Genomic DNA, 22963 nt, shown 5'->3' with positions numbered 1-22963 from the left:
TGATTATCAAATATATTGATTTTGAGTGATATGCTTAGATCTTGGTTTAGATTGTTTATCAATATTTTAATTTAATTTACAAGTTCCAAATTTCAAATAGGTGAAAACAAAATTATATTATTGTATTAGTGGTATGGTATATTATTTTGTCACAATATTTAACTTATAGTGACAACATATTTGTCATAAGATGATAGATATATTGTGACAAAATATATATTTTGTCACAATATTTAACCTTATAGTGACAATATATTTGTCGCAACATAATATATATATTGTGACAAATAATTTTGTCACAACATGTGATGTATATTGTGACACAATAAAGTAGCTTATAGTGATAATATTTTTGTCACAACATAGAATGTATATTGTGACAGAACTTCTTGTCACAATAAAATGGCTTATAGTGACAATATTTTTGTCACAACATGTAATGTATATTGTGACAAAAGGTTTTGTCACAATAAAGTAGCTTATAGTGACAACATTTTTGTGACAATATGTAATGTATATTGTGACAAAAGATTCTGTCACAATAAAGTAGCTTATAGTGACAATATTTTTGTCACAACATAGGATGTATATTGTGACAAAACCTGTTGTCACAATAAAGTGGCTTATAGTGACAATATTTTTGTCACAACATGTGATGTATATTGTGACAAAAGGTTTTGTCACAATAAAGTAGCTTATAGTGACAATATTTTTGTCGCAACATAGGAATTATATAGTGACAAAAGGTTTTGTCACAATAAAATAGCTTATAGCGACAATTTTTGTCACAAAAGATTATACATATAGTGACAAAAATTGTTTTTATCACAAAATAGTAATAAATAGCGATATATTTCATAGGTGTGGAGGTCTTTAGGCGACAATATTTGAACATTTTACGACAAATATTTTGTCGCAATTTTTATTCATTTTATGACAAAAATTTTTTTGTCACAATATATCTCACTTTTAGCGACAAATCAATATTTGTCACAAAAAACATATTGTGACCGGCTTCTAGCGACAAACTGTGGACAAATTTTTTTTTATCGCGATAAGTTTATCGCGACAAAATATGTACTTTTAGCGACAAATTCGTTTGTCGCCAAAGACCAAATTTCTTGTAGTGAATAGCACTAGAAATAGAGATAAACACATGAACATCTATTCTAGCATACATAGACATATGGATAGAATGAAATGATCAATTGGAAGCATTAAACCACACAAATCATTGAATAAACAAGATCTATATATATAAAAATGTCAAAATATGTATCACAAAACAAATCCCCTAAAAAATACATAAATTAAGATGTAGAAAGCATGCTTAGAGCTAACTCTAGCCCCAAGAGGATGTCTAGCCACTCATTGATGGTGTCCTTCAACCCTCAAGAGCTAACTCCATGGTAGAGATTGCTACTCTTCTTAGTTGATGGAAGAACTCCAAGCTTGTCTCTCTAGCCTCCTCCTTTTTTTTCTTCCTCACTAAGAATATGAAAATTGTGTCTCTATCTACTCTTAAGTATATCTCTCAAAAAATGGCTCATATTCCTTATAAAGGTAGGTTAAATATCACCCTAAATGAGCTGGGCTCGTACACCAATATTCCTTCCAATGATTAGATATGAGACAACTTTTAGTGAGCTGGAAATTGGATTTTCTCGGGCTTTGGGAAGTTCAATCGATTGAACTTGTGGTGAGATCGATCGAACATGGCAGAGATCTATCGAATTTAAGCTGGATCGATCCTCTATGGTGGCGCCTTTTTGGATAAAAACAAATCTGGGATATGTTGAAGATATTTTTGGGAAAAAGACAAATGTGGTAGGTATGGTGGTACAGGTGGATAAGATGAAATCTTTTTGATCGATCGGAAGAAAGTTGGATCAATCGAACTTTGTGGGATCTTTGGATAAGGACAAAAGAGCTTGGATCCATCTTGGAATGCTGAGATCGATGAACTTTCAATCGATCAAATATTTTCTGAGATCGATCGAACATGCTGAATTTCCACCACTTGCTTCCTTTTGCTCCCACTTTACTCCTTTCTTTGATTCATCTCAAGATTGTTTCAATTATGCTCTTATTTAGCTGAGTTAGTTTATTTTGGGGATAAGTACCTGAAAATGGAAATAATACAAAATCAATCTAAAACGGGAAAATAAGATAGATAAAGGTTCTAGAATACCTAAGGTTAAGGGATTTAAATACGCACTTTTCAGCGCTCATCACACCCCCAAACTTAAATATTAATAGTCCCTAGCAATGAATTAGAAAGTAAATGAATGAAATGAACAACTATACAGCTATAAACTAGAAAACAATAAATGGATAACGCCACTTTCGTAGGGAACACGATTACATTTAGCATATGCAACAAGCCTTTTAAACCCTTAGGTTACTCCTAGTGGACGAGTGAAGTCTCGTGAGGGTTTCCAGAAATGAAACCCACAAACATCAAGTTCATTCTTTTAAAAGAGGCACCAATATTGCAAACAAGTATTGGGAGAAAACTACCTCAAGTATGCAATTTTTCAAACATTTCCAAGCAATCTCCCAAAATTTCAACATCAAGTAAGCAAGTATGGTCCTCCACACATTAAGAAAATGATCATGAAATCAAAACAACTCTAGAATCCTTTTTGAGTGGACCGGCATCAAGTATGTTGCTATCTTAGCCAACTAAAGAAATGATCATATCCTTATCCTCAAACTAGCACACAAATCTAGTACTAATCATCAAGACAAAAAGTAAACTTTTTATTAAAGCTTTATTATTCTACATGCACTTATTCTTTTCACTCGATTTTTTTTTTTTTTTTCCTATCCCTAAGGGTCAAAGATGGAAGCATAGTGTAATATGTTGATCTATTAAGCTTTCTAGTGATCCATGAGGTCGAGCGTTAGGTCAATGACTCCCAAACCAGACTGCTTTAGGGCACCAGGTATTTAAACACCCCTAAGGACTTACAAGCTCAAATCAACTAGGTTACAAATCAAGACAACTTTCATCTAATCATTTCCCACTTTTCACCTTTTGGGAGAAGTCCTCACTTTTTTTATTGCTTTTGCAACTTTTTCTTTCTTTTTTTCTTTTTTTAATTAAGTTCAATTATTAACCTAGAATTTGGGCCCTCCACATTTTGGCGCGAGAAATTCAGTACTTGATGAGGCTAGAATCCCGGCTACTTAGTAAAAAGGGGTTGTTATTCACCTTTATCAAAATGAAAGCTTTTAATGCACTACTAGCTCAATTGGGATATAACCAATTCAATAATCAACAAAGCATGTACCCCACAAATGAATGCTAGTGTGCGCCTGTGCTAGTGTAGAATACTAGACTGAATCTCAAAACAATCACAAAATCAGGATGATGTGGACCACAAGTACAAACATGATATCAATCTTTCAAAAAATTTACCCCTAAATGGCATCCACAAGGCATACAAGGAGTATTGGACTCTCAAGTCAAGCAATTTTTAAATTTTAAGCAATATAGTCCTCAAAAGATCAAAATCATAGCTAGTTATGGACCAATCATAGAAAATCCCTCAAATACACAAATCATGCTTAAAATTTTGAATTTAAAGCAAACACTATAAATCACACTATCACCCCCAAACTTAAATGGCACAGTGTCCTCAATGTGCAAAAAGAAAAAAAGGAAAGAGTATACTAGTGTAACTATAGCAAAGAATAGCCGGAACAGAAGTATCCAAAGTAGGTGGTATAGCCCCCCCAAACTTGGGATTAACTGTGGTCTTAAAAATTTAGCACTTGGATAAAACTCATCAGATAACAAAAGGGATAATAACAGTGCACAGTGGACATGCAAGTGCAAATGGGATAGCAACTGAAAATAGAGAGAGGTATAAGGGTGGTCTTGAAAATTTTGGGCAGTACTCTCTCTCACTGAAGTCACTAGGATGCACCTGATGGAGTCAGTCACAGACAGATATATCAAAAGAAGAATATGACATCCAAAAGATCATGGGTAAAATAGAAAAACAGAATAAAATACAGTACATCCAGTAAGATATCAAGGCCAACAGATTGGCCGCAAAAATAATATAACAATATAAAAAATATGCATTTATCATAGATATATAAGATGAGTAAGAAGATATGGAAATCATGAAGAGGAGGTAGGACGAGCAGGGCGTGATCTGCGTATGTCTCTGGATAGGTCTCACAACGCAGCTATGACATCTGTACGGAGTGAAGTAATGTCAGCTCGGATAGAGACTACGGCATCCTCCAAAGCCTGGATACGCTCTCCAAAGCCGGGTGTCTGTGCTGGAGCCTCAGGTACCGCTGGAGAGGGAGAATGATGATCCTGAGCCTGCTCCTTATCATGAATGGGCGACCCAACTGGAGAGTGATGCTCCTGGTCCTCTGCGGGCTGCTCCAAGTCAATATCCATGTGCATGGTAGCCTGATCGACTGGTACATCGTAAGCCGTCTGCTCTACTGCTGTTGCTCTACTGCTGTTGCTGCCTGCTCCAACTCCTCTCTCTCTAGCTCCTCAGATGCCTTGACAGCGTCGTCCTGTAAATTCTTGATAAGAGCCTTGTAGCTCTTATCCCAATCCTTCTTCTGGAATGTGCAGGCCCTGGACTCAGTATGCTCCCGTGGCTGGAAGGGATAACACTGGTTTCTCATAATCTGTGTAATGAGATGGCCGAATGGGAGATTCTTAGCCCTTTTGGGCTTGGCCTTGCTGATATGGTCAACATGCAGCTTCATCATAACGCTCCAGATGAGCGCAGGAATGGATAGCCAGTGCCCTGTATAAAAGGCATATAAAGATGTAAGATAGTCGCCGGGCCTCTGTATCTTGTGGCCGGCCATAAAAACATTTTGGTATAGCACCGAATAGAAGAACCACAGGTCATCTGGTAGATAAGTCCAGGTGGTGAAAGTCTCGCCACTGGCACAGTGACCTGTGAGTGCAACAGCCATGTTTGCATATGTGGGCCTCCATAGAGTAGGATAGGTATCCTGGAGATCGGGAGGGCAGACGTGTGGACAATGGCAGGATCTAGAAAGAGTGTCCACCATGATACTGATAGGGTGGCCGTCAATGGTAGTCCGCAGCTCCGCCAGGTTACTCAGGGCAGGTCGGAGGTTCTAGAAGAACATTCAGACCAACCTTGGGTACACTGGGTATGTGATAGGGGCTAGTATAGCTGAAATGCCCCTCCGGTCTATATCGTCATATGCAGCTCTAGTATGAACAGACCAGGAGAAGTAGTTTATGTCAAAGACAGACTCATGCACCCCTCGAAGGTGTGAGTATCTCAGCAATGGCCGGTCTAAGGCTGGGCTGGCTGAGCTAGTGGTGATGATGGAGATGGTACGTGCTCAGCCTCAGCATCAGCCTGTGGAGAAGATGCCTCGGCTGAAGACTATAGTCTACTATCGGATGGAGGCTGAGGTGGAGTGGGCTCTGCTGGCTCCTCCTGAATATGAGAGGGCTCTGGTTCGGACTCATAAATGGGGTCCTAGGCGTAAGATGGACCTGCCTCATTGTCCAATCTCCGCCTGGCCTTGCGGTGATAATGTCCATGAACAACAGTCTTGACCCTAACCATGGCATGCAAAATAAAAGGAAAACTTGCAAAAAGGAAGTCAGTGCCGGTATAAAAAAATGAAAGCACAATTGATAGAATCATGTATGTCAAATAAGATAGACAAAACAGATAAGGAACATGAATCTATGCAAGTGACAAGGAATGAGTGACATGATGTGAAGCATGCTAGACAATATAAGTATGGAATGCATCCAATGTGGGAAACACAGGCATTGGGCATGTATAAGATAGCATGAAACACAAGAGATGTTGTGTGAAATGTGTGATGCATATTTGTGAGTTCGATCGATCACAAAAACGTGAGATCGATGCAAGTTCAATCGATCGAGAATAAGTGAGATCGATCTGTAACAGATCGATCGAAGAAAAAGTTCGATCGATCGATCGAACTGTGAGGTGAAACTCAAAAAGTCATAGATTTGTGATGTGGATGGTACAGGTTCTTCACGAACATGGTCGTGGGCCCATTTACACAACAAAGCATTAACAGTGGTCACTTAATTCGGCCCGTGACCCCCGAAATCAAATCAAAAATCAAAAACATATAAAACCATATATACATATATATATACATGTATTCAAAGAGATTCGAAGCTTCATCAATGGCGATATGCATCATCAAAACAACATAGATCTAACATTTAAAGCATGGATTCCTCAAATCGAAGCTTAAAACACAAGAGGGGTTCGGATCTCACCTATAAACCGAAAGGGAAGTTGAGATGCGAAAGGGTGAGATGTGAATGAGATCTACGATGGAAGAGGGAGAGGATCGACGCTTGGGATGGTCGCCAGAGTCTCGCCGGAGATGGAGAAGATGGGTTGTGCAGCAGCGAAGCGAACGAAGGTTTGAGAAGGTGTAGATCGATCTTTGAATCGATCTACAAACCCTTGACTTTTTATTATTTTTTTAAAAAAAAACCTTCCCGAACCAGTTCGATCGATCGAACTAAAACTTCAGATCGATCGAACTTAGATCGATCTTTCTTCTAAAATTTTTGAGTTTTTTGAAAATTTTTGAAAAATTAAAAATTGAAAATATTTTATTTATTTTTTATTTTTTTTTAAGTTTAAAATTTAAAATTCAAAATAGAGTCAGAGCAATGAATTCCAGAATTGAGATCGATTTGAACTAAATGTTCGATCGATCTGACAGAGAGCAAAAATATGCAGGTTTTTGGGTTCAAAATTTTTTCTAAGTGTTGGACACTGCAGATCGATCCAATGGTGAAGTTGAATTGATCGAAGAACTTCAGATCGATCTAGGAAAGTCTTCGATCAATAGGACAGAGAGCTGAAATATGCAGGTTTTTCTCGATCGATGGGACAGAGGGATTTGGATGCAGGTTTGATGCAACTGGGAAGATCAATCGATCAAACTCATTTTGAGATCGATCGAACTTATGAAAAATGCTCAATTTCAACATAAAAGTGCATGCAATCTTAATCACAGTTCCTAGCAATGCATATGAACCCAAAGCCAATATCTAGACTTCGCAAGAAATGAAATTAAAGATAGAAATAAGGGAGGAATAGGGTTTTGACACCTTACGAAATGTCTTGCTAGTCTTTAACATCTCTAGCAAGACATTGGGCTCTTTTAGCCCAGATCAAACATCTTATAATGCATCCCCTCCTTGACGGGGTAATAGATGCTTTGAACTTCACCCAACAAATGGTTCCCTAGAGAACTTGTTGGATTAGGCTCAAAAGAAATTTTTGGTCCTTGGTCACAATGATCTTTGGGCTTCCATGCCCTTTCAAAACAAGATTTTGAAATAACTTTCTTGGAATTCAGGGTTGAAGATGAACTGTTAAGAATGTTGGTTTCGCACAAAGACTCTATTCCTTCACATTCAAGGTCATTATATTTCTCTATAACATTCACTTCTTTATGCTTGTCAAATAAAATTGCGGGTCGGATTGAAGATATTCAACTTCACCTTCATGTGGCCAAATGAGATCTTCATTATCCCCATCCTACAATTAATGTTGGCATTCGCGGTTGTTAAGAAATGATGGCCAAGGATAACGGGAATTTGGCTCTTAGGATTCGGGAACGGTTCCGTGTCAATGACAACGAAATCAACGGGGAAGAAGAATTTATCAATCTTAATCAATACGTCCTTAATGATACCCCTAGGCTTTTTGATGGATCTGTCAGCAAGTTGCAAAACCACCGACGTCGGTTTCAAGTCTCCTAAGCCCAATTTGACATATACCGAGTATGGAAGAAGATTAACACTTGCTCCTAACTCAAGAAGAGCCCGATTAATGATATGATCTTCAATGATGCATGAAGTGGTAGGTGAACCGGGGTCCTTAAACTTCGGAAGAGTGTTATGCTGCAAAATTGAGCTTACTTGCTCGGTTAAGACCACTTTCCTAGGTGCTTGGCTTTTGTTCTTCCTCTTTTGGGTGCATAAGTCTTTCAGAAATTTGGCATAAGCCGGAATTTGCTTGATTGCATCCAAAAGTGGAAGATTGACTTTCACTTGCCTAAACACATCCATAATTTTATTTGTTTTAGCCTTTTGCTTGTCAATTGAAATGGATCATTTTAAGGCATCCGGGAATGGAGCTCTTGGCTCAAAAACCTTTTCAGACATTTTTTTTGAAGTCTCTTTAACACAAGAATTTTTGAAATCATGTTGCAAATTTTTCTTTTCAAAATCACTTTTCAAGATATTCTCATTTGAAAGATCATGTATATGCAATGAAGGAGGAATAGGATGTGAAACGGGACGGGTGTCAACTTGTGATTGCACCGGTTCACTCTCTTCATTGGACATACCCACTTGGTTGTCCACAATATTCCCACTTCTCAAGGTAGTCACCGCATTGACATGCTCTATTGTGTGACCTTCCGATGAGGAATGAGTCTCCACAACACATTGTTGCTTTTGTGGGGCATTCAAAAGTATTTTCCTTTTCTCTCTAGCATTTAAAGTACTAGTTATTTGCCCTACTTGGGTTTCTAACTTAGCAATGGATTGAGAATGAGAATGAAACAATTGAGTGTTCGCCTCTAGAGTACCTAGAGCGGTCAAAACTTTCTCTTCAAAAGTGGGACTCCTAGCATTTCCTTGAGAATATGATGGTTGATTAGGAAAATGAGAATTAGCAAATTGATTACCTTGTAATTGAAATGATGATCTAAAACCTTGAGAACATTGACTTTGCATTGGAGGTGGAACATATTTCCCTTGGAAACCATCTTGGGGAGGGTTTGAGCCTTCCCCTTGGTTTCTCCAAGAGAAATTCGGGTGATTCCTCCAACTAGGATTATAATGATTACCTAAAGATTGTTCCCTTGATTAACAAAAGCTGCATTAACTTATTCATGATGCTTATTTTGCACATGTCCATGGGGATAATTGGAAGTAGAATGTAAAACACTTGAACAAGTCATACATGTCTCATTGGATGCATGATGGGAATAGTTAGGGACGAACGATACTTGATTTGCCGAGTTTTGGTTGATTAAGAATTGATCAAACCTTTAAGATAAGGATTTCATCTCGGCGGCTATTTCATTGGAATGGTCAACTTGATGTAAGCCAACACTCTTCCTTCCACTTGAATTCCTACCATTCTTAGAAGATAAAGTTTGATGCAAGGAATTTTCACTCATGCTCTCATAAAAATGCCATATGTCATCCTCATGCCTATCAATATAAGAGCTACCCATGGAAGCATCAGCCATGCCCTTATAATTGTCCGATAAGCTCTCAAAGAAATATTGAACTAATTGTCATTTGGGCATGTCATGATGTGGACACTTCCTAAGCAATTCATTGAATCTTTCCCATGCCTCATGGAATGTTTCCCCATCCCCGTGTGAAAACTCTCGAATTGAGGTTCTCATGGCATTGGTCTTAGAAACCGGATAGTACTTTTTCAAGAACTCTTGTTGCATTTTTGCCCAAGAAGTTATTGAAAAAGGCCTAAGATTGTTAAACCAATATTTTTCCTTGTCTTTAAGGGTGAATGGAAAAAGTTTAAGCCTTAAGACCTCTTCCAGCATGTCCATGTATCTCACGGTGGAACATACTTCAAGAAACTCATCCAAATGCTTGTAAGGTTCTTCACTTGGAAGTCCATGATAGTTAGGAAGCATTTGAATGGTTTGTGGTTTGATCTTATAGTGGTGTGCTCTAAATGGTGGCAATTGAATGCATGTGGGTACATTGTATTCATTAGGCACATAGTGATCTCTTAAAGCAAGGGGAGGATTAACAATTGGAGGTGCAGCATGGGCACATTGATTACCTTGAATGATGGGAGGTGGTGGAGCATAGATTGGTCTTGGCATTCCTAATGGAACTTGGCCTTGTTGTTGTGGTGGGTGAACGAATGGCCTTGGCATGTCTAATGGTACTTGTATGTTATCATGATGCACATTGGGGTGGAGGATACCTTGTTGGTCTATGTGACCATGGTCCTCCACATGGTCCTCATTATGTCCTTCCATTGATGAAATGGATTGACTAGAACTTCCTCTTCCCCTAGGGTTTCGAACAACGGATTCAAGATGAAAATTTAAAGGGACAAGAGTAGGTTTCAATGATCTATGACCATGCATGCACAACAAAACACAACAAGCAACAAGTAATGAACAAACACTTCACCTTCTCAACAAATCAACAATCAACAAACTTCCTCCACATACAATGATCCCATACTCCCATGGCTATCAACAATATGCAAAGAAAAGTAAATTGCCTCCACGTGGGCTCACGATTTATTTAAGAATTGAAATACAAGCCTCCACGCGGGCTGACCATTTAACTGGAGACTGAGTAAGGAAAAGCTCACAAAGGGTCGTTTAGCACTTCAATTTATTTTTTAGTTTTTAGCAAATTTTTAGAATTTTGCCTTTTTCCTTTGCTTTGCTTAGCTCCTTGCTTGAAATGCTCCTTTGCTCACTTTCTTTTCAATGCACCTAGTCAAACAAGAACCAACACAATAAGTAATCAAAATGAAAACAAAGTAAAGACACGATCAAAAGAGTACTAATTCCTAATTGATTCCACAAATACGACGTTGCCTTCAATCAATCCCCGGCAACGGCGCCAAAAACTTGGCGTTACTTCGGGTGTCGCACCCCAAAATCCAAAGTTTGTGCACCAAAAGATAATGGTGTAGAGCTATGATGAATGTGGCCAAGTTTTACATTTAGAAATTGCCACTACTACCTTTCACTAAAAATATAGTTAGGGCAAGTAGGGATCATCCCAAGAGATTGGTGGGTCGTATTAGGTTGTGGAATCAAGATTAGGGTTAGTAGGTCGAGTGATTAAAAGATTGGTTGGTGGTTGAATTATACTAAGATGCAATTTAAACTAAAGTAAGCAATTAAATGTAATGAAGGGAAAATAAGAGAGAGATCTTGGGGTTTAGAGATCACCACTAAGCATAGCTTTTCTACACCCTTAATAAATGATTAATTAGGGGAAGAACATGTATTGCAACATAGTATGTGTGTGTGGTTGTTTCAACAAGCATGGATAACAAAGTAAGCATATATTGTCTAAGTAACATGGTGGATAGCACAATATATCAAATGAAGCTATCAATCCTTTCTTTAAGCTCACAATCCAAACACATCACAAGGTTAGAGATATATGCTACTTGATTTTAGAAGTATGGAACATCAAATAACAAGCATGGATTGTCTTCCCATTTAACACATAAACTACAACTACACTACAATTAAGCTAATGACATGAAATTAAACTAATTAAACTAAGGGAGAGGCACAATCCATCAAGAAATGAGTATGAATCATCAAACAAACCACAAGAACATTCCATTAAGCACTATGTCTTGACAATCTTTAGATCTATAGTATTAATATACATAAACATGCATCAATAACACTAGAAATAGAGATAAACACATAAACACCTATTCTAGCATACATAGACATATGGATAGAATGAAATGATTAATTGAAAGTATTAAACCACACAAATCATTGAATAAACAAAATTTATATATATAAAAGTGTCAAAACATGTATCACAATACAAATCCCCTCAAAAATACATAAATCAAGATATAGAAAGCATGCTTAGGGCTAATTCTAGCCCCAAGAGGATGTCTAGCCACTCATGGATGGTGTCCTCCAACTCTCAAGGGCTAACTCCATGGAAGAGATTGCTCCTCTTTTTGGTTGATGGAAGAACTCCAAGCTTGTGTCTCTAGCCTTCTCCTTTCTTTTCTTCCTCACTAAGAATATGAAAATTGTGTCTCTATCTACTCTCAAGTACATCTCTCAAAAAGTGGCTCATATTCCTTATATAGGTAGGTTAAATATCTCCCCAAATGAGTTTGGCTCGTACACTAATATTCCTTCCAATGATTGGATATGAGACAACTTTTAGTGAGCTGGAAATTAGATTTTCTCGGGCTTTGGAAAGTTCGATCGATCGAACTTGTGGTGAGATCGATCGAACATGGCTGAGATCTATCGAATTTAAGCTGGATCGATCCTCTATGGCAGTGCCTTTTTGGATAAAAACAAATCTGGGATATTTTGAAGATATTTTTGGGAAAAAGATAAATATGGTTGGTAGGGTGGTACAAGTAGATAAGATGGAATCTTTTCGATTGATCGGAAGAAAGCTGGATCGATCGAACTTTGTGGGATCTTTGGATAAGGACAAAAGAGTTTTGATCCATCTTGGAATGCTGAGATCGATAAACTTTCGATCGATCGAATATTTTCTGAGATCGATCGAACATGCTGAATTTCCACTACTTGCTTCCTTTTTGCTCCAACTTTGCTCCTTTCTTTGATTCATCTCATCTTATTTAGCTGAGTTAGCTTATTTTGGGGATAAGTACCTGAAAATGGAAATAATACAAATTCAATCTAAAGCAGGAAAATAAGATAGATAAAGGTTCTAGAATACCTAAGCTTAAGGGGTTTAAATGCGTACTTTTCAGCGTTCATCATAAATAAATTTCGGTCTTCACATGGTCACTTAGAAAATGTGATTTTAGAGGGGGTTTCTTTTTTGTGTTTTTCCAGAAAATGTCATCTTGGTGTCGGAAATCCATCGCAAAGTTCAGCTTTCTGTTTTTCATTTAGCAGCTTTTTGGACCCTCATGACCAGATTTCATGCAGGGACATTTTAGCCATTTCACAGTGAGTTTTTTTCATTTTCTCTCACATAACCAGGTAGAAAATTTGATTTCAGGAGGGGTTTCTTCTTTGTGTGTTCCAGAAAAATTCATCTACTAGCCCGTTTCTACTCTCAATTGCGGACAGATCCTGTAGCAGCTTTTAACCCTTTTGGTCTAGATTGATCTAGGAGCATTTCGGGAATTTCCTTTGAAAAATATATTCCGGTCTTGACATGGTCATATAGAAAACATGATTTTAGGGGGGGGGGGGGGTTTCTTCACAACATTTTTTCAGAAAATGTCATCTCAGACCTGAAAACCCTGCGTCAAATCTGATTTCCTGTGCGCATATGTACTATTTGAAAAAGTCTGTTGTAAGGGCATTTTGGGGATTTCACATCAAAAATAAAATTTTCTTTTGACATGGTCAGCTTGGAAAAATTCTTTTGAGTGGGGTTTCTTATTCGTATTTTCGCAGGAAACGTCATTTAGTGCCTCAAAACGGCACACGATTCCAGCATTTTGCCCAGGTTACTATTCACGACCACGGCTATGTCAAAACTTTATTTTTGACTTTTCTCCTCCATCCGGACTCCGACTCAAGTGATTTTTGAGTCTAACTTGATTAATTTTTTGTTGTCTTCCCAGTGGTGTGCTCGATAGCACTCGATTTTATATTTTTCTGAAATGACCATTTTGCCCTTGTGGCTATTTTTGTCCGATTTTCTTGTAATTCACTTTCGCTACTTTCTTTTGAGTTCCGTTACTTCACGAGAATTTATGGATGTGTCTCGGGAATCATATACATTCTAGGGACATCATTTTCATGTAAAATGACTATTTTGCCCCTGGGGGCTTATTTATTATATTTTTTATCTTTTACTTCCGCGTCAGTTCTTATTAAGTTCCATGACCTCATGGAAGGTCATCAAAGTATCTTAGAGGTGTGTTGTTCCTTGGGAGACCGTTGTCTTGTTTCTTGCTTCCGCATTCTGGATTCGTTATCGGATCTACGTTCGGTTCATCATAGGACGCGTTGGTCTAAAAACCAGGGCCATCACAGGTGTTATCAGAGCTCCTAGGTTTGAATACCTTGGACGATGGGTTTTTGGGTGCATATTACGTTTTTGTTACTATGTTATACGTGTACACATGCTATTTGTTAACATGTTTCTGTATTATAACATGTTTACGTGCTTCTTGATAACATGCTTGGTTTGATAACACACTTGGTTTGATAACCTGTCTATATGCTTAATTGATAAATTGTTTTGAAGCTTACTTAATTCGTTTTAGCATGTTGTATATGCTTATCTGCTTTAGCATGACTATATGTTGCATACATTGCCTTGCTTCTTGTTTCGTGCATTCATGGCGTGAGTTGTATTCGATCATAATAACTCGTATTATTACTGATCTTGTTTCCTTTTGGGGCATCGTGTTAGGGTTCTGGTAGAATCCTGTAGAGTTCCCTGAACTCGTTGGCATCTTGGTTTGGGGGATGTTTCATTTCCTCGTAATGAGAAATTGGACTCATATAAATTCGGTTGTGCATTTTCTGTGTGGTGTCTTTAGAGAGGCATTCCATTCATTCTTTTGATTTTACGAACTTGCCATTTATATGATCACTTTTACATGTTTATGAGCCCCATTATTTTCAGGCATGTATTAGAAACATGTTTAGGATATGTGACTATGTTGTGGTCGTTGTATGAGGATGTAGATGATACATTTGCTCATACTGTATCTGTTTGCTATGTTTGTACCATTGGTGGTATATAGCGCGTTGTTATTTGTTTAACATCTATGTGATAGGTGGTTTATTTAGTTTACCTTATGTGTACTGTGCTTAGTACTATGATATTATTTGATTATGTCATTTAATTTTGCGAGCATATACTATGTGAGTATTTAGTTTATGCTGTTTTATCCTTCCTGCACTTATGTTGGGGTTTGTAACCTTGGTTATCAGGATTGTCATAAGTGAGGTACGTGGTAGACTTGTATTTTGAGATTTTGTTGTCCACTATAGGGATTTTGACACAATGTTTTGTCTTCTGTATGTAGCCGTTGATCGGTTGATCAATTATACATCAACCTTCGCAATAGCACGAATCATTGTAAAATAGGGCTATTGGTCGGGTAAGTTGAACCACTGGGACTGCGCTAGTCTAAGGCAACCTAAGTGTCTAAAGTCATTCTTAGGATGATGAAGGGGTGTTCATAGAGGTTTTGTTTGTTGTCACTTAAATTAGGAATTCAAAGTGCATAAAACACTAATTTGCAAGGAATTTAGGATGAAAAGATTAAGAAGAGGAGACTAGGGAAGTGAATCCGCCTCCATCCCTATACATATGCTAGATTAGACCTAAATTGGGGGAAAAACAACATATGATAGTCAAGACTTACATAGCAACACATGGTTGCCATATAAGTAATCAAGAGGTACATTAGGTCTCAAACAAGTATAATCCATCAAAAGATAAACATGCTTAGACTACCTAACTAAGGTGTAGCTTATACACATTTACTTAAATGAGAGACTATCAAGTTCTTGACAAAATCATAAAGCACATGGAGTTAGATATTAAGCATATACCATCAAAGGATTTCCTAAGCAATGGTCTATCAAAGTCACCTATCAACATGCCATGAAACCATTTCATAACCTTGCTTCCACTCTCACCATGGAAAACTCAAGCAATATGATTACTCTAAGACATCATCTAAGACAAGATAATCAACTTAAAGAAATCATCCATACATGTATCAACATTCATTACAACAAATGAGGTGCTCTTGGTTATGAAAAAACCATAAAATATACATGGCAAATCCCCAAAATAGACTATTCTAGGACATGCTTACAAGGGAGGGACTTCATCACCTCCCTAGAGAAAGAGTTAGTTACCCATTGCTAAGCTAGAAGAAGGAAGAAGCTCCATCCAAGACTCCATTTTCGTGCTCCTACTGTAGCACTCAAGAACACCCTCCTCCTTGCTCTCTTCTCTCTCCTCTATCTTCCCAAAATGAAGCTTAATGTATTGTGTGGCTTCCCTCTCTTATCTTCTAGAGATAAGGCTCAAAAAATCCCCACCAACCAACATCTCCAACCAACCATTAAAGAGGGAAATTAGAATTGAGGAACCCAAGATGCAAGTGGTTGAAAATGGGCCATTTACGGATGCAATTCTGCCCTAATTTCGAGCACTCGAAATAAGGGCTCGAGCACTCAAAATTGGAGCAGAATGCTCCATTCTTGCCTTGCTCCACCCAGACCTACTTCAGTTAAACAGTCATAACTTTGCGCTCCGAACTCCAAATGACAAACCGTTTAAAGATTTGGAGAGCTGATTCAGAGCTTTAAAAACTTCATGTTTTGATGAAGACCCAAATCTCAATTCTGGTTGGTCGAAAATGGGGAGAAAGGCAGTACTTCAGTGCTGCCAGGCAGTTCTGCGCACCTCTGGTAATAAGGCCATAACTCTCTGCTCCAAGCTCCGAATGTTGAACCGTTTGAAGATTTAGAAAGCTAATTCAGAGCTCTAAATCTTTCATGTTATGATGGAAGTCCAGTTCTTGAGCTTTCTGGGTCAAAATGGCAAGCAAAGTCCTGACTCCACTGCTGATCTCGTGAAGCAATCTGCCCTAATTTCGAGCACTCGAAATAAGGCCTCGAGCACTCGAAAATTGGCCAGAATGCCTTATGCTTGGTTTGCTCCGCCCAGACCTACTTTGGTAAAACGGCCATAACTTTGCGCTCTGAACTCCAAATAATGAACCGTTTGAAGATTTGGAAAGCTAATTCAAAGATCTAAAAACTTTATGTTTTGGTAGAGATCCAATTCTCAAGGATGGTTGGTCGAAAATGAAGATCAAGGCAGAATTTCATTGCTGCCAGGCAGTTCTGTGCACCTCTGGTAACAAGGCCATAACTCTCTGTTCCGAGCTCTGAATGATGAACCGCTTGAAGATTTGGAAAGCTAATTCAGAGCTCTAAATATTCCATTTTATAATGGAAGTCCAGTTCTCAAGTTTGCAAGGTCAAAATGGCAAACAAAGTTCGGGCTTCACTGCTGCCAGAATTTCAGAATTGGCACCTTTGATGTTCAAAACTCCACAAAGCATCCTTCTTGCTTCTTTTTGGCCAATGGACCTGAAAATGTGCAAAAATATACAATTGGAGATAATCTATATAAAATACACAAATAAAGAACTTAACTAATGCAATTTAGGGCGCTTGAATATACAAGATTCGGCGCTTATCAGCCGTACGGTAGGTCTACTTCAGATCTATGCTTAAGTTTTTGGTTTTGTGGGTCCAATCCATTGGCTTGAGGGCACAGACTCGTCCGGCTGTGGATTCAGGACTTGTGCTGTTGTTGTTGCATTTTCAGATATGGGGGTCGCTGTTACTCCATCACTGGGGATCTAAGGCCTTAAGCATAACAGTGCCAGTGACATTGTTTTTAAAGTTTTGAGATTAGCTACCCTAACTCTCGCGGATACCTGGTTCCCGTAATGCTTTTGGTAATGATCACTTTCGACATTGATGTCATTTGTATCGAAAAGTTTATTTCTGGGTTGATCTATTGAGGGCATGTTATGAATTAATGCCTTATACTATCATGCTACCTTACTGACGAGTAAGTGTGGGTAGGTTCTGGTCATTGTTCTTACTACCATATCATTCTTAGCCATCTGTCATGATTTGACTTATCATTGTCTTGGGGATTCTCTCGGTGATTGACTTTGAGTTTATATGCTGATTCGTTTGGGGAGTGTCACCCAGTTCTTGGTTTTTTTGTTCTTTTGGACGATCATTAGGCTTTTGGAGTTGTCCTTTAGCACCTTATGGTTTGTCCTTTGGTTTGATCTTGTTCAGTTCTTTTTTGTTTGTTCCTGATTTCGGGGACGAAATTCATTTAAGGATGGTAGGTTTTAATGACCCGGTCATTTTCCTTCCTTTCCCTTTTCTCAGATTTTCAAGGATATTTTTTTCCCGTTAATTTTTTCCTTTTTGAGTTTTGTTTCTCATCACTTAGTGTCGTCTCGAGTACTCTAGAATAATTTCCGAGACTCTTTTCCTTGAATTAACAACTTCCTTTAAGGACCGCGTCATTTCCCCATTTTCACTTTTTGGACACTATTCACTTTTCGTCATTTTCCCTATTTCGTCTTTTTCCTTATTTCGTCTTTTCCCCGTTTGTCACTTTATTGGCATAACCACACTTCTTATGTTCGGAGTTGGTTTTTGACTTCATGTATCTTCATTCTAAGTGGTTTTCACGAAATACATATCTTTACTTTTGCAGAAAAGTACTCTGGTTGCCCCCGGTATCCGTAGGGGCATGGATGCATAGTTTTTCAGGATCTTTTTGTTTTCTTGGGGTGTTTTTCATAAATATCTTTCGAAGATATTTTATTTTAGGGGTTTTTAAGAAAATATTTTTAAAAGATATTTTCATTCTGGGTCATTAGTGCAGCTTTCACTTTTTGGAGGGGCCATTGTGCAATTAATGAAAGTTATTGCAAAAATGCCTCATTTTGAGCTTAGATCCTCACACGAGATTTATTTTCACTTTTCACCGAGTCGTGTACTTATAGAATTTTCTTTTTGTCATTTTTCTCCAGTTTCAGGGTTTCTGGCCCTTGTTGCCGCCGAGCTTGTTCGGGGCATATATGCCTGCCTAGGTCTCAGTTTTTGACGCCGTTTATTCCATTGTTCATATTTTCTCATTTTAGTTTTTTTTCATTCAAGGAGTTTCACCGTTTGAGCACTTCTGCTCAAATTTCACTTTTCCGGACCCGGCGGGGCCCTTTCGGGGCACTTTTAGGGTTTTACTATAAATAAGGGGTTATAAAATTGAAAACTCACTTTCTCCTCTCTTCATGCATGACCTGAAGCTTCCATGGCAGCCCAAGGGGGGCTGCCACCCTTCTTCTCTCATTTAAACCTCTTTCCTTTTGTTATAAAGTCATAGTGCCTTTACGTTTTGTGTTTGTCTTGACTACGCGCATCTTTCCCCCTTATTAGAACCTATTTTTGGCCAATTTTTGAGTTCGGGTTTGAGATCAAGTTAGGATTTTGGTAGGTCCTCTTTGGAGTTTAATGTTCACGGCTTTGTCCCCAACAAAACCCTGAAGTATTGTCGGATTCGGAGCCGTTTTTTTTCGGTGGATTTTGAGATTTTCATCTCAAATTGAGGTAGGGGATGTTTTAAGATTATATATGTGTTGTATTGGGTATTTTTCATGATTATACAACTTGTATGCATGCTTTGGTTTAAGTCCTAGAATTTAATTTAATTATTTTCTCTAGTTAACATTTAATTCTTGTGATGATGTATAACTTAGAATTAAATTGTGGCATACTAGAAAGTTTAGCTTTGATATGTTTGTTATCATATATTAAATTGGAATTATTTGAATAAGAATTGTACTTTTCATTTAATAATTATCTTTTATGAAAGTTTAATTCTCATGGATGTAACTTGCATGAAATTAACTTGTCATATGCTTTTAAATTAAGTCTTGGCATGTTCTTTAACATACTTTAATTTGAGAGTATTAGGATGAGTATGAAAATCTAGAGATTTTAATTAAAAGAATTAATTAAAATCTATTTAATTATTCCATTGGCTTAATTAAGTTTTTAACTTGATAATTTTGATGACTATGACTTGTATGCTAGGATATATTAAATTTGGGACCATTTGATATTGTTTTAGAATTTAGGGATTTGATTATCATGGTTTAATTAAATGTCATCTTATTGTTTCAATGGCCTAATTAAGTTTTTGAATTGGTATATGCAATGACCATGCTATGTTGTTTAACATATGTTAATTAGGGACCATTTGATTGAAATTTGTAACTTAGAGAAATTAATTAGTTTACTTGATTAATTTCTGTTTCTATTGCATTATTGATTTAATCATGAGTTTGACATTGGTAGTATGTTTAAAGCATGATTTTAGATTTGTAATAGATTCTTCAGTTTATGTTTTCAATAATGGATTATATTGTTATAGTGTGTAATGAATCGCACACTGAAGATTCAACATGTGATGTTATTATAGCGCGTAACGAATCATGCTCTGAAGATTTGACATTTGTCATCCTACAGTAGTTGTGGATTTAGAGCATGAGTTGTGTGGTTCCAACCTACTTGTGCATGAAGGTAGTTTCGTGTACTATTTAATACGTATATAAGTTGTTAACTTATTTATTTTGGAACCACTTGGGACATTGCAAGATGGCTAGGGTTTGGCTCTAGTACGAGAACAAGAGTCCTCTAAGTCAAAAATTCGCGCGTTGGGTAGGCTACTTAAGGGTTAGTAGCTCCAAATTAGCCCTGTAAAGTTTGCGCGTTGGGTAGGCTGCCTGGGGGTTAGTAGCTCCAAATTAGCCCTGTATCGGTCTAATCTGACTGATGTCCAAGTATTCCACTGTTTGTTTTTGCATTCAATTCCAAGTTGACAACCAATGTTTAATTGTGACTTGTGGTTTTGGTTATTGGCGATTTAATGTTGTTAAGTACATTTATGCATTATGATTTTGAATGAATCATAGCATGCCTTTAATGTTGTTAAGTACATTCATGTTTTATGATTTCTAATAAATCATTGTAGGTTTTGATGTTGTTAAGTACATCTATGTTATATATGTTCAAATGTAGCTTAGGAATGATCTTATAGATTCATTTGGAACGTACACGTTAGGTGGCATGACCCACTCTCGTTGTTTTTGCACTTTAGATTTCAAGTTGATAACTTTGAGAATCTACATCTTGTTGCTTTGTATAACATGCTTCTATATTGTTTGAATTGCATGAATGATGTGATTTATGCTAGAAATGATCTAGGGTAGCTTAGGATGCTCCCTGAGTCTTGCCCTTGATATAGACGTTAGGTGGCATGAGCCCTTTGACATGTTTCACCTTAAGGTAATAAAATTGTAAAATGCTAGGTCGATGCATGCTCATTTCCTATAAGTAGTTTTATGTTACTCACCCCAATGTTACTTAGGCATATTTTCAGGTACAGGAATCAATGTTGAGATTCTTATTATGTTCGGATGATTTGTGGACTTGAAGGTTCCATTCTTGTAAAGGTTGGCTTGAAATGTCATTTGTAGTCTTATTTGTCAAATGTGTATATTTCATTGTAAACTTGTAATGTGTGCCTAAGCACACTTTTTAATTCTCTTTTTATATATATGACATGAGGTTAAGGGCCAAACCACATTTGAAATTCATATATATTCATAAATGTTGAAATTGCCTTAATGAGAATATTATGAAAACCATGCGTTTTAATATGTCCTTTATGCGCCGGAGTGTGCATTGTGTATGAAATTCATTATTTTGCATTCATTTACCATGTATGAGGTGTGGCCATGGGCCAAATACCATTTTGTTTTCACTTTTGTATTCTTGTTTCACATATTCCATTTTTGGGCTAAAATAGTAAAATCCGAGCTTTTAAGGGTTCATTTTCAAATCGGGTGGTGTAAAGTGTGCTCCGGCACCTCCACTAGGTCTCATTTATCTTGTATGAAGTATGGATAAGGGACAAATGGTCATTTGAAACCATTTCTTAATTTTGGTTTCCATATTTTCCATTTCAAGTTCATTTTCGCCTTTTTGGCCGTTAGGCGGTCGGATTTTGAATCGGCCATTTTTGGGAGCCACGGACTATTCCCGTGCGCTCAAAATTATCATTTACGTTTATGTACATGATCGTTTTCAAGAGAAACGCTTTCCTTTGTGATTTGAGCCTCCTATGGACTCATTTTAAAATTTTCTTTCATAATCTGATTTTAGGGCATTTTGGGGTTTTTCTTCGGGAAATAAATTCTGTTCTTCACATGGTCACTTAGAAAATGTGATTTTAGGGGGGTTTCTACTTTGTGTTTTTCTAAAAAATGTCGTCTTGGTGCCGGAAATCCATCGCAAAGTTCAGCTTTTTGTTTTTCATTTAGCAGCTTTTTGGACCCTCATGACTAGATTTCATGGAGGGGTATTTTTGGCCATTTTACAGTGAGTTTTTTTTCATTTTCTCCTTATTGCCGGGTGGAAAATTTGATTTCGAGAGGGGTTTCTTCTTTATCCTTTTCCAGAAAAATTCATCTACTATCCCGTTTCTGCTCTCAGTTGCGGATAGATCCTGTAGCAGCTTTTAACCCTCTTGGTCTAGACTGATCTAGGGGCATTTCAGGAATTTTCTTTGAAAAATAAATTCAAGTCTTAACATGGTCACATAGAAAACATGATTTTAGGGGGGGTTTCTTCGCAATATTTTTCCAGAAAATGTCATCTTGGACCCGAAAACCCCTCGTCAAAGCTAATTTCCTGTGCGCATCTGCACTATTTGAAAAAGTTTGTTGTAAGGGCATTTTGGGATTTCACGTCAGAAATAAATTTTTTTTTTAACCTAGTCAGTTTGGAAAAATTATTTTGAGGGAGGTTTCTTCTTCGTGTTTTTCCAGAAAACGTCGTGTAGTGCCTCAAAACGGCACACGAATTCCAGCATTTTGCCCAGGTTACTATTCACGGCCGCGGCGATGTCAAAACTTTGTTTTGACTTTTCTCTTCCATCCGTACTCCGAATCAAGTGATTCTTGAGTCTAACTTGATTAATTTTCCGTTGTCTTCCCAGTGGTGTGCTCGGTAGCACCCGATTTTATATTTTTCTGAAATGACCATTTTGCCTTGGGGCTATTTTTGTCCGATTTTCTTGTAATTCGCTTCCGCTACTTTCTTTTGAGTTCCGTGACTTCATGAGAATTCATGGATGTGTCTCGGGAATAATATACATTCTAGGGACATCATTTCCTTGTAAAATGACTATTTTGCCCTTGGGGGCTTATTTGTCATATTTTCTATCTTTTGCTTCCGCGTCAGTTCTCATTGAGTTCCATGACCTCATGGAAGGTCATCAAAGTGTCTTAGAGGTGTGTTGTGCCTTGGGAGACCATTGTCTTATTTCTTGCTTCCGCATTCTGGATTCGTTATCGGATCTACGTTCGGTTCATTACAGGACGCGCTGGCCTAAAAACCAGGGCCATCATACTCTTCATCCTCCTCCTCATCTCTTGCATGGAACTGCAAGGAGCGGTAGAAAGCGCGAACTATCCTAGGGTAGGAAATTTGCATCGGATGTCTCAAGAACCCAAAGCGCTGATGAGCCTGCAAGGCCTCCACTGCCTAGAAGGTATCACAGTGGCGT

At 37.7% G+C, this 22963-nt stretch overlaps 1 long non-coding RNA gene and 1 pseudogene across 3 annotated transcripts in view; both read left to right on the top strand.

Moving 5' to 3' along the window:
• The window catches only part of LOC132268192 (uncharacterized), a 32898-nt gene that overhangs the window by 5253 nt on the left and 4682 nt on the right, over positions 1-22963 (top strand). The window contains exon 4 of one of the 3 annotated variants that reach the window (XR_009469252.1): positions 20774-21021. The exons of 1 other annotated variant lie outside the window; for it this stretch is intronic. This is a non-coding gene — a long non-coding RNA (uncharacterized LOC132268192). Of the gene's footprint in view, positions 1-20761; positions 21022-22963 lie in introns of those variants that run through there. One more of the 3 variants, XR_009469250.1, reaches the window with a different exon arrangement.
• LOC132272053 (small nucleolar RNA R71) lies at positions 9362-9460 on the top strand (annotated as a pseudogene).

This window comes from Cornus florida, unplaced genomic scaffold (assembly GCF_030987335.1).
Source record: "Cornus florida cultivar Cherokee Brave unplaced genomic scaffold, ASM3098733v1 CherokeeBrave_3.0.0_Hap2_Chr08, whole genome shotgun sequence".
NCBI classification, from domain to species: Eukaryota; Viridiplantae; Streptophyta; class Magnoliopsida; order Cornales; family Cornaceae; genus Cornus; species Cornus florida.
Note: the sequence above shows the minus strand (reverse complement) of the source record. Positions and strands in the feature narration are given on the sequence as shown.